The following is a 12,470-nucleotide window of genomic DNA, read 5'->3' on the forward strand; positions in this document are numbered from 1 at the left end:
AAGGAAGAAGAAAGCAAAGATGTTGCAGAAGCAAGGAATGAGACTGTAAAGTGAGTGAGAATGGACTACAGTGTCAATGCTGCCAAGAGGTCAAGTAAGAGGAGTAAAGAGTGTTGTTGGCTTGAGAAATGAAGAAATAAAAAAATACCCTCATATCTTGGACTTTTTAAAATTCCTGGCAGTTAGAATGGATTGTTCAGTACTTGCCACATAAATCTTTGCTGAATTAGCAAACCTCTCAGTGTCACGTGGCATTTCCTGTGTGTGATTGTTAGAAGCACTTGCTTCTTGCCACCTTGAGGTCCATTTAGCTGTATACACATGTCATCTCCCTGACTACACAATTTGATGATGATGAACTAACAATTAGTCATCTTTGAACCTCTCATAGTTCTGAGCTAAGTTCATTGTCACTGTCGTCATTCAAACTGAACTCAACTGACTGTTCTCTCTTAAATTCATTTAAGCACATAAAATGTATGACATAATCTTGGTCCTGGAAGACAATGATTTTTTTTCTCTTTTTTTTTAAATTTTAATTTGTGATATATGACAGCAGAATGCATTACAATTCATATTACACATGTAGAACACAATTTTTCATATATCTGGTTGTACACAAAGTAGAATCACACCATTTATGTCTTCATTACCCTTCATACACTTAGGGTAATGATGTCCATCTGATTCCACCATCTTTCCTACCCCCATGTCCCCTCTCTTCCCCTCCCTTCCCTTGCTCTATCTAGAGTTCATCTAATCCTCCCATGCCTGCCCAACTCCGTTATGAATCAGCATCCTTAAATCAGAGAAAATATTCGGCATTTGTTTTTTTGGGATTGGCTAACTTCACTCAGCATTATATTCTTCATCTCCATCCGTTTACCTGCAAATGCCATAATTTTATTTTCTTTTAATGCTGAATAATATTGCATTGTATATATGAAGACAATGATTTTTATAGTAACTCTTTTTTTAACTATACCAGGAACCAAACTCAGGGTCTCACCCATGTTTGGCAAGTTCTGTACCACTGAGCTATATCCCCAACATTTTAACAGTATCTATAACAGGCATGGAAAATTTGGAAATTTTTAGTCTTTTGCGGGGGCAGGCAGGGATCAGATCCAGGGCTTCATATATGCTATTAGACAGGGTCTCACTAAGTTGCCCAGGCTGGCTTTGAACTTGTGATCCTCCTGCCTCAGTCTCTTAAGTCTCTGAGATTATAGGCATGCACCACCACACCCAGCTTTTTAGAGTCATCTTTAACTTGTTCAAGTATTTTCACATGCTTTACATTTTCTAAATTCTATAAATGATTATTAGATTGTTTCATTCAATATACATGAAAGAATATAAACCAAGTTTCTGAATCAAGTGAAACTCTTTGAAGCTCAGAGTCCTCAAGTAGCAACTCATTAATGAAGCTGAGTTAACTACTTACACATCTTTCCCTTTAGAGAAAAAATTCTAGAGATTCATTAAACCAGGCAAAACTAGAAAAATGACATTGAACTTTTGAGATTTATAAGGAATGAAATCAAATGAAAGTCATCTTCTTAAATTCTAAGTGATGATAATTTGGATATGGCTTATTTAAAGAGAGTAGAGACAACATTACAAATAAAGATAATTTTATTTTGTTGTAGATTGAGAGTTTTCCAAAAACTTTTTATAGCTAGAGAAAATAAGAGTCCCTTAAACTTTTTAAAAAAATTAGTACACTTGATAAGCTCCAGTCTAAACTATGTTAGAATTTCTCTTAGGCATATTTCACAATTCTGCTGCAATAGATTCTGAAACTTTTATCACTTCCTTCCTAGCCTAGCCTCACCCTTTACCACATTTTAAATACAGAGCACAGAGATAACCAACTCATCCCTACATCTCATAATAGAACTGGAACTAAAGTACAAAGCTCCACTTCTTTAAAAAAAAAAATGGGTTTGACGATACAGCTTAGAGGTATAGCACTTGCCTAGGGTGTACAAGGTCCTGGGTTCAATGTCTAGCACTACAAGAAAAAGAAAGAAAAAAAAAGAGAAAATCCTGAATCAACTGTCTAAATGTCAATTTCTGATGAAACAGGATAGTGGGTATTCAGGCAACTGATACTTTTTGCTATTCCTTCCTCTAACTGTGAACTATAGCTTTAAAATAAATTTTTTTTAAAAAAAAATCCATATGGTCCAAAGTTAATGGACAACTTAATAACTGAATGAGTTACTTTTACTGACTCTTAATTATTCAAGTTCTCTGCTTGGTCCATGAGTGCTTAGAGATCAGTTATTTTTTTCAGTTTTCAGAGGAAGAAGCACGTGAAAATAGTTCAGAGAAACCAAGAGATTCTAGAGTAAGGGCAATAAGCTGACGTCAGAATTCCTGGGAGGGGAAGCAACCTAGTACTTCACGGCATAAAAGGCATTCAGTGAGTACATGCTTGATTAATTGATTACTTGTTTAACAGGAATGAAAGCTCAGCTTCTTGAGAAAATGGTACATGTCACTTTCTTTCATTACTGACCATGGACATGCTGGGCCAAACTTGGGAGAACTCTTGTCGACTCTTAATAGTAGTGACAGTTCAACATGGAACTACTTCAACTCAGAATGGTGCCTGCATTTGTAAAGCAGCTGACCCAGGGTTATGGATATTGTTGAGAGCACAGTTAATGAATTCAAAGATTAGGAAGAACCACAGAACTCAAGGGCAAGAAAGAGCCAGTGCCTCAAGGAAATAGATTTCATTTTTTGGGAGAAGCAGATTAAACCCAGGGGTGCTTAACCACTGAGCCATATCCCCAGCCTGTTTTTATTTTTAATTTTGAAACAAGGTCTTGCTAAGTTGCTGAGGCTGGCTTTGAACTTGCAATCCTCCTACCTCAGCCTCCTGAGCCATTGGGCTTACAGGCATGCACCACTGCACCCATCGAAGGAAATTGATTTCTAAGCTACTCCCTCATTTGGCGAGCATTCTGTTACCACAAAGGTAACTAAATGGCATTGACTTAGTTGGTAGAAAAGTCCACCAAACAAAAAAGGGAGTGCATAGTGTTTCCAGTGCAGCTCTTTATGCTGTGTTCTGATTGGAACATGAGGCATCTCCCAAAACGCTCATATGCTAGGCAATGGAACACTCAGAGGGGAAATGATTAGATGATGAGAGCCGTAACTTCATCAATGGATAATCCATTTGATGGATTCATTATTCAAATGGGTTACCGGGCAGTAATTGTAGTCTGGCATGGCTGGAAGAAGTTGGTCATTGGGAACAAGTCCTTGGAGAGTATAATTTGTCCCTGGCCCCTCCATTTCTCTCTCTCTCTCTCTCTCTCTCTCTCTCTCTCTCTCTCTCTCCTTAAAGTCCTCAAAGCATAAGTTTAAGCACCTGTAGTGAGTAGACTAGTAATAAAGAAAGAAAAACTTCAACTCTAAAGAGGGGGTTGCCTGGGGCTATAAGTGGTATGTTCACTGAAGCTTCTTGAGACAAGTGTAAATCAAGCCTGGTGTGGTGGCTTGTGCTGGGAGGCTAAGGCAGGAGGATTGCAAGCTCAAGGCCAGTTTTGGCAACTTAGTGAGATCCTGTCTCAAAATAAACATTTTTAAAAGAGCTGGGAATATAGCTCAGGGTAGAGTGCCCCTGGTTTAAATTCCCAGTACTGCAGGAAGGTTTGGGGGAGTAAGTTACTCTGTAGAGAGTGGGACAGAGTCAGAGTTTGTGTGTGTGCGTGTGCATACATGTGATTGTGACTTGTTTGCAAGAGTGGTTTCTCCATAGTTATTTATTTAATTTTCCCTCTCAGCAGCCACAGCCCTGGTTAGACCCAGGATCGCAGCCAAGTCAATGCACTCAGACTGGCAAGATTCTCAGGGAAACCTGGAAGACTGGAGCTTGAAAGGATATACAGAGCAAGAGCCCAAGTCACCATTGCCCAAATGGAGGAGTTGTTCCTGGAGAGGGTGCAAGATTTGGGCCATGAGGTGGCTGAGCAAGAACTGCAGCCCTGGCCCTGCTCAAAGCCTACCTGGGGGTGGGGTACAAATGCCTGGAGCTTTCCTTGTTACCTATAAAATACTAGCAATGAAAGAAAGTCAGAGTAAGGATACTCACCCTCTCATTAACTTTCCTTCCTGGCAGCACACACCATCTTTCCAAATCTTGCTCCTGGGCCTGGAAACAGAATTCCTCCTTAGAGGTTTCACACAAAGGAGCCAGAGGGCGGTGGTAGAGAAGGTTTAAATGAGTTCAAGGTATGAACAGGTGGGGAAAAGGGTTACACAGGAGGAGAGGGACATATGAGGTAAGTCAAAGAGAAGCCAAGGTCAGCCATGGTCCTATGACTACAAAGGCCCCTGGCCAAATTGAGCAATGCATTTTCTTCTCTCTGCAGGGGAGAAAAGCCAGAAGAGACAGGTTCTGGGAGCTGCCTCTGAAAATCCCAGCCTGCTTGGGGTAACATTGCTGAGTAGAGCTAGTGGAGGGATGAGACCCAGAGACACCATGGGGTCCCCTATTTGAAAACTACCTTTCCCAAGGAGGGTCAAAACTGCAGCTGGGAGCCCAAAGCTGGGCCAAACCTCAGAAAACCACAGTCCCTTTGGGACTTCGTGTCAACCTTTGGTCTGAACCTGCCCAAGACCAAGATATCTTATGCTTCCTGCCAGCCTAATCCTCCTGAATATGCTTTCATCTCACCCCTCCCTGGACCAGATCACTCCCCTGGCTCCACATTGCCTCCTTCTTCAAGTCTAAACTTCGCTTCCCTGTTCTTTACACGCACATTCCACCCCCACCCCGCCTCACTCCCCATCCTCCATCCCACACATCCTGCTTTAGACACTACTATCACCTCACTCTCCCCTGCAATGTCCATGATCATTCCTAACTCTGTTGTCTTTTCTCCTCTTCTTCTATTCAGAAAACCATGCTTCTTCCTCTGTCAAAAAACTAATCTGCCTCTCCATCAAGGTGTGGCTCACTTCTTCCAGGAATCCTTCTTCTTTATCAGTCCATCTGGATCGCTTCCATCTAGAAATGTCATTCTAACAATCCAAGAGCTGTACCAACACCAATACTAACACTACTGCTAAGGCTAGTGCTAACACAGATGGTAAAGCTTACTGGGTGCTCACCACATGCTGGACTAAATTCTTGGTCATTTTGTGTGCTGACTCATTTACTCCTCCCCAGATCCTACAAGGTAGGTACTCTGATTCATTTTACATATTGGAAAATAATAAAGGGTATATAACATGGCCTTAGTAAGTGCTCTCACATTTGGTGGGTATTTAATATACAAGTGGCCCTGGGTGTTATCCAATGAGAGGAGAAAGCTTCTCCCTTTTCCAGTGGTAGAGCCATTGGTAACCCTTGGCAGCTTTATTTATGAAAATAAATCATTCCTAAACTGATTCAGGGTTTAGGACAAGCAGTATTCAGGCTGAATGGGAAGCAGGGAGCACAGGGAGAGTTGCATTTATCACAATTAATATCTTGTGCCTTGTCAAATATCTGACATACTGTGCCTGTGTATTACCTCTTGTCTAAGGCATGTGTAAACATTCAGTTAATATTTAATGGCCTCCACTGGAGAAGAACTCATGGCTCATGATGAAGATTGATGTTGGACTTTTTATTATGAACAATTTCAGACACACACACAAAAGTAGAAGAATTTAATAAGCTCCGTTGTACCTGTCACCCAGATCCAACAATAATCAACTCTCAGGCTTGTTTCATCTATATCCCACTTACCAGCCCCCAACCCCAAATTATTCTGAAGCAAATCCAAGACACTGTGTCATTTCATGTTGAGAATATTTCAAAGAAAAAGGAAACGGAGAGGGAAATATACATTGTACATAAATTTTACTTTTCCTTAAACAACAGATGGAACCTAGGAAAGAACAAGACACCCAGTCCCCAGGAAGGAGAGAAAATAACACTCTCCCATTTTAATTGCTTTGCTACTGTATATTTACTCCATAGATTCTTGATCATAGTTCTGTAAATTTATAGCTTTAATGTTCTCACTGGGGGTTGTCTCACCAGCTCCAATTACATTGGAAACACCTGGCAAGCAAGATCCACATTTTCCTCTTACTGAATTTAACGTCATGTGTTCTGCTGTTCCATAGGACATTTGGCTTGCCCTCCTCCCTCCCTTCCTTCTTAATGTCTGCCTTCCTTCCTAACCAGTCTCCAGGCTTCATAATAATGTCCTAACTTCCTTTTGTTACTCCCATAAACATTCACTAGATACAGCTCCTGGTATACAGTAGACAAAATTGGAACGTGTAGCACACGTGGCAGGAAGGCATCTCCCACAAGGTGATGGTGCAGCTGAGTCTTACAGCGTAAGCATGAATTAGCTGATTGCAGCGGGTGGGAGGAGTGGTTGTTGGAGGAAGGGAATTTGAGGCAGAGGAAATAGCCCCAGCAAAGATCTGTGGAAGAAATTTGGGCCTATGTGAGAAACTGCAAAATGTACCACATGGTTGGATCAATATATTTAAATAGGTCATTGAGGTCAACAATGAGATTTGAAAATACACTGCATCCAGACCTTGTAGGACAATACCAATCAGAGCAAGGGAGCAGATAGAGAAAGACAGGTGGGAGAGAAAGGGAGTCCTGATGCATAAAAGAACAGCTATGATGAACTCCCCAAAGGCCTGGATTCACCAAAGCTCTTTTCAACTTTGACATCATCTCCTATGGAAATATGTTCTCCCAAGATCATCATATCTCTTTGAAAATTAACTAAAGACTGATGCCCCTCCCCTGAAAGATTTTTTCCTGATCTAGAACCTATATTACTGCTAGAAATATTATCTATGGCATACATATTTCTTTAGTTTGCAAACATTTGTTTTCCCAGGAAAAAAAGTGTTTTCAAAACAGAAACTAGACCAGACTTTACGATTTTTACATATTTGCTTCACTTGGTATGACAAAGAAATGCAAAACAATTATGAGATGGGGAGTGGTGATGCAAATAATAATTTTTTGTTATGGTGGTTGTTTTTATTAGGTTACCTGTACCTGCAGTGCACCTGTGGAAATATATCTGAAAATGTTCATTTTTTAGCACCAGGGCTGTTTGATCATGTAGCCGATTTATGAACAAAATCTGTAGAACTCAAAAAGGAAATGCAGATCTGCCGATTGGCTGCTGAATTGGGGTTGTGCAGGTAACTGTTGCCACTGATCTAACCTGGCTATGATCACTGCCTCCACTTAGTTTGCAGTTGAAAATTCTACACTTCGCTCTTGAAATGTTGTGCTCCACTGCTTTCAGAGCTTGAGGGCTGGAGGGGTCATGTTTTTAGTTCCAGAGGTCATGAATTTGATTTGCAGTAAAGAATGTACTAGAGAGCTCAGGAGTGAGAAGTGTGATTAAATGACCTCTAATGGACCTTCCATTACATAATAATCTCCATCCTTGGGTCGCCGACATCTGGAGCACTAAATGTATAAAAATATTTTTTTCTAAACTAAAAACTAATCAAACTTTAATTGATGACTTAATGGATGGTAGTGGAAGGCATTTGACCATGTTGGATCTAGTTTCACACTTTACAAGATTTAGATTTTCATTCTTATTTAGATTGACATGATTCAGATTCAGGGTCCATCAAGAACATTGTCCCAGGACAGGACAATGCTGATTCTCTGGAGACCAGATGTGACTTCATTTCCACCCATCTGTTCTCCCATTTGAGTCAGGGGTTCACTCACTTGTTTTCTTTATTTGTGGTCCATGGGTGGCTGGATTCTGATAGTATTGTGTTTGACTGCTGTTGGACAGACTTTCGCCCTCACCTTTGAAGCTCAACTCTGGGGAAAGATCTAGTCTTAAAGAGGAAGAGCTCTTTAGAGGGGTAGTTAGAGCCTAGAGTGAATCCCTGTCTCAATTTCCTCCAGATTTTTTTTAGTGGGCTTATTATTCCATCCCCAGTGTTTCAGGAAACAGTTCTCCAATACATACTACTAGCATTCTCTATGCCATACCCTGCTCTCAGGGCCTTGGTCCATCTCCTACCCTACTCCTGCTTGGAGCCACCTTGAGATTTTAAACTGTGGGAACTTGGAAATTATTCTTACAAACTACAAGCCCTAGATCACTGAGGCTCATAACCCCTGGAAATTGCCAGAACATATCCTCCAGTTAGGTTCCCATTTGGACCTTCAGACTCTGTTGACTCCACTGCTGGGCTCACAATCCTATAATTCACTGGTCCATCCAACTCTTCCAGGCCTGAAACTCACATACATCCCTGGACTTAGTTTGTGCCCAGAGAGAACATGAAGAAGAAATGTGTAGCCTGCTGAGCCTTGCCTCAGTTACCAGCACCACACTATCACATTCTAATTGCTCTTCTCTGCTATCAGTTTTCTTTCTTGTATGTCTTGTATGTCTTTCTTGTATGGTTTCTGACCCAGAGCTTGACCTGACTATGGTAACAGTGTCTGTCTCAGGACTCTTGCTTCCTTGAAACTCTGAGAGCCTTCTTGGCCTCTGGGATATCACCTTACTCTGATATTTGGCTCGAACACACTCAGACCTCCCCAGCCTTAACTTTCTAGTCACCGTGGACCCAGAACTTCTGACTCCAAATTCAGTGTTCTCCCCAGGATGCTATAATATTATCTGTCTCCTAGATTCTACTCAAAAGAAAATAATTATTCCATGAAACAATTATTCTATTCTCATTGATAGAATAGAAATAGTAAGAGTTCCTATACCACAAGATTCAGATAAGAATGAACAGTGAATAATCTCAAGTGCACTGAATACTGTAAAGGTGGAGTGTTCTCTGAATGTGTGATGCGTACAAAGCAGTCACATGACTGGACCTTCTGTCTCATGCTTTTTAACAAAAAGCCTGGGAAATGGTGGGAAATCAAGGCATAAAAGGTATGAAATCCTTGCTTATATGAGAATGTCTACAATGTAACTTCAGTTTCCTCTTGATTTTTCTTCTCCTTTTCATCATTCCCTAAAGCTTCTAAATGGATAGAACTGCACTTCAACTGTCAGAGTTTTCTTTGAAATCGATAAGGAGGAAGGCTTACGCTAGAAAATCTTGCCATCTTTATCCTTGACTCATATTTAGTTTCTGGATCTTCTAATATGCCATTCATATGACTATCCTTAAAATTGGCTACATTTGATTGTGATATCCATATTTCTCATAGTTTCTTGTTATGTTCATATTGCTCCTAGTTTCTCTTACTAAGTTGTGAACTTGTGGATGTCAGGAGCTTTCATTTATTCATTTATTCAGCAGGTAGTGACTGGTCATTTGCCATGTTCCAGGCATGCTTCTAGACATCAAGGACAAAGCAATGAACAGACAACTGTACCTGCAGTGCATCTGTGGAAATATATCTGGAAATGTTCATTTTTTAGCACCGGGGCTGTTTGATCATGTAGCTGATTTATGGTAGTTACTTCTCATTGGTAGTTACAATTTGTTATTTATTACAATGTTTGATGGATGGATGAGTGGGGTAATAAATAATGAGAAACAAATGTCACAGGACTCTCGGAAATGCACTTTCTTACTTACCTCTTCTTCCATCCCCCATGAGATTTCCTACTTGCCATTTTGGTGTGGATAAAGCAGAAGTTGAGCAATCATGCGGCACTGGTACGGAACAGAAATGTCTCCTTTGAAGAGACAAAGGACTATCAAGGAGACTCTTGTGACATTTGTGACTTTTTTTTTCCCTCAAAAAGATGCAATGAGAGATTCCTGTGCATATATATATATATATATATATNCGATGATCTCCCCTCTATTTTCATCATATATATATATATATATATATATATATATATATATATATATATTTGGGAAAGAAAATAGCTAAGTTCCATCTTTCTAATTTCTCTCCCATTTGAATTTTTTATTACTTTTGCATAAGCCTGAGAGAAACCCCAACAAAAGGATCCCAAATCCTTAGAAGAAGCTGGGGTGAGAAGGGGAAATCACCACTTCTATAACAGCAGGCAAGAGGCTAATTCACTTGACAGATTTCCCTACAATGCTGATGGTCGCATTTCAGGTCTGATTTATATAATTCCTACCTTGGCCTTCATGGGTGCACATTTTCCAGATGCCATGGAAATATTCTAAAAATTTTTCACTTACAATTTGTAAAAATTCAAAAGTACATATAAATGGTAGATAACTCAAAGACTCAAAAGTGCATATCATGACAAAAAACATTTCCTTTCTCCTGTCTCCGGACTTGCCCATTCTCCCTCAAGGCATCTTTTTTATACATGTTTCTTACACATCCTTGCAAGATATTCTATAAACATATTTGAAATCCAGGACTCCAGCATGCACATGTGTTTCACATATACAGCTGTTTAAAATCAAATAAGGTAAAAATATTTCAAAAACTCAGTCCTTACTTAAATGAGTAGATCTTATTTTTAACTTTCAAGTAAAGGCAAAAAGAAAACTTGGTATCACAAAGGAGTGCTTCCTGGGACTCAGGTGACCAGGTTCCACCACTAACTTGCAGATATGGACATAGCTGTCTCCCAGAAAACCACAGGGCTTTCTAGATGGCATCCAAATTTCCTTCCAAAAAAGAAAAAAAAAAGGACCATATGTGTGCTAGACAAGAGATCACAGTTGTTTCCTCAAGTCAAAGTCCAACTTAGGTACATGCTGCATTTGCAACATTATACAAAAAGATTGATGTTGCAGATGGTCTAGGTGCTACAAAAATCACTATGAGATAGTGCATTTTCATGATTCATTTTTTACTACAGCTCTTTAAAAACAGACAAACCATCTATTAAGTGTATATTGTAACCTAAGCCAGAATAACATCACTTCCTTAATATTCTTGTCCTGATCAAAGCAATGAAGAATTATTTGCAGGTGGGTTCATCTCAGCAATTAAGTTTTTTTTGTTTTTGTTTTTTTAAAGAGAGAGAGAGAGAGAATTTTAATATTTATTTTTTAGTTTTCGGCGGACACAACATCTTTGTATGTGGTGCTGAGGATCGAACCTGGGCCGCATGCATGCCAGGCGAGCGCACTACCACTTGAGCCACATCCCCAGCCCCAGCAATTAAGTTTTAAGGTATCACTCCCTCGGTGTTTGATAGTGTATCAATTCTTTGCACATCGCTAGAGATTAGAAGTGTCCCCCAGAGGCCCAGGTGTTAAAGACTTGGTGACCAACCTGTGGCACTCTTAGGATGTGGAACCTGGTGGAAGGAAGTTAGGTCACAGGGGGCATGCCCTTGAAGGGGATATTGGGACCCCAGTCCCTTCCTCTCCTTTTTTACCTCCCACCTGGCTGGAGGTGAATGGGCTTCCTCAGGCTGGTTATAGCAAAATCACATTTAAATAACAGAGTCCCAGGTTAATTTCCTGGAAGATTTACTCATCAGATCTTGGTTGAGGTTTAGGAAGCGCTCTTTCCAAGCTCTTAAATAAGTGATTCTCCAACCTGACTACACACTGAAATCTCTTGAGGAACTTTTAAAAATGCTCCTGCCTCTTGTCCCATCCTGAGATTCAAACATGGTGGCTCTGGAGTATGGCTGGGCACTGGCTTTCTCAGGGCTGTCCTGCTGGTTCCAATGTGCAGCTAGGACTGAGAACCACCATCTGTAGATCTTGACCAGGAGTGCTTGGTTCAGCAAATCCTTTTGGATCATCGAAATGTTTTTTTTTTTTTTTCCCTCCTCAGGTGGAATTGGTATAGTCTTCTCCCACGTTAATGCTACCTTTTTTATGTGTGAAATGGAGGCATTATCGGTGGTGCCTAGCATGATGCAGAGAGCTGTAGCACCTCTTTACTGAGGAACTAACTTATTAGTGAGGCAGCCTCTGGGCCCCACTCCCCAAAACAATTGGAACAGAACCTGAATTTTAACAAGACCTCTCCATCTCTGTGTTTCATTTGCACATTAAAGTTAAAGGAGAACATCAAAGTGTCCTCCAGTTGTGCATTTCCAGTTTCCAGGTGTTGTGGATATTGTCAGGTCCTAGATCCACAGTGATAAGAATCTAAAATATCTAAACATTGTTTTCTACATGTGGCCAAAATAAAGTGTGTAGGAGATTCCTTCTGGATTTCACCATAAACCTCCTTAATTGGACTTTGGGAATCTGCCTTTTTAACAAACTGTTCATTCCCTGGTAATCTTTATTTAAATGAAAGTTTGAGAGCCAATGACTCCTGTCCAACTTTTTCCCAGAGAGAGATGATTCTCTGAAAAGCAGCCTGATCTAATTGCATTTAGTCTAACTTAGCTTAGAGAAAACTATGTTACTCTCTGAAAAAAATAAATAAATAAATTGTCTCTTCCTTAGCCCTTCAAATTACTGAAGCTAGTCTTTCTCCTGCCTAGGGGATATTTGTTTCCAACAGCTGCTCCTAATTCCTTTTCTTACTCTTCTGGTTATCCGCCGCCCCCCCGCCCCCC

General features: G+C 40.3%; 2 long non-coding RNA genes across 5 annotated transcripts in view; one reads left to right on the forward strand and one right to left on the reverse strand.

Annotated features, from left to right (window-relative positions):
• Positions 1-4,219, reverse strand: part of LOC125617471 — a 94,939-nt gene extending 90,720 nt beyond the window's left edge. Inside the window, exon 1 of one of the 2 annotated variants that reach the window (XR_007348498.1) lies at positions 4,115-4,219. This is a non-coding gene — a long non-coding RNA (uncharacterized LOC125617471). The remainder of the gene's footprint in view (positions 1-4,114) is intronic. The other variant, XR_007348497.1, reaches the window with a different exon arrangement.
• Positions 859-9,547, forward strand: LOC125617470. 3 transcript variants are annotated; one of them, XR_007348493.1, is made up of 3 exons: positions 859-2,431; positions 3,807-7,197; positions 9,295-9,547. It is a non-coding gene; the product is annotated as an uncharacterized LOC125617470 (long non-coding RNA). The 3 variants fall into 3 exon arrangements; XR_007348496.1 differs by having other exon boundaries at positions 3,807-6,360; positions 7,038-9,547; XR_007348495.1 differs by having other exon boundaries at positions 3,807-9,547.
• Positions 9,548-12,470: the final 2,923 nt, after the last annotated feature.

Source organism: Marmota marmota, unplaced genomic scaffold, assembly GCF_001458135.2.
Source record: "Marmota marmota marmota unplaced genomic scaffold, marMar, whole genome shotgun sequence".
In the NCBI taxonomy this organism is placed as follows: domain Eukaryota; kingdom Metazoa; phylum Chordata; class Mammalia; order Rodentia; family Sciuridae; genus Marmota; species Marmota marmota.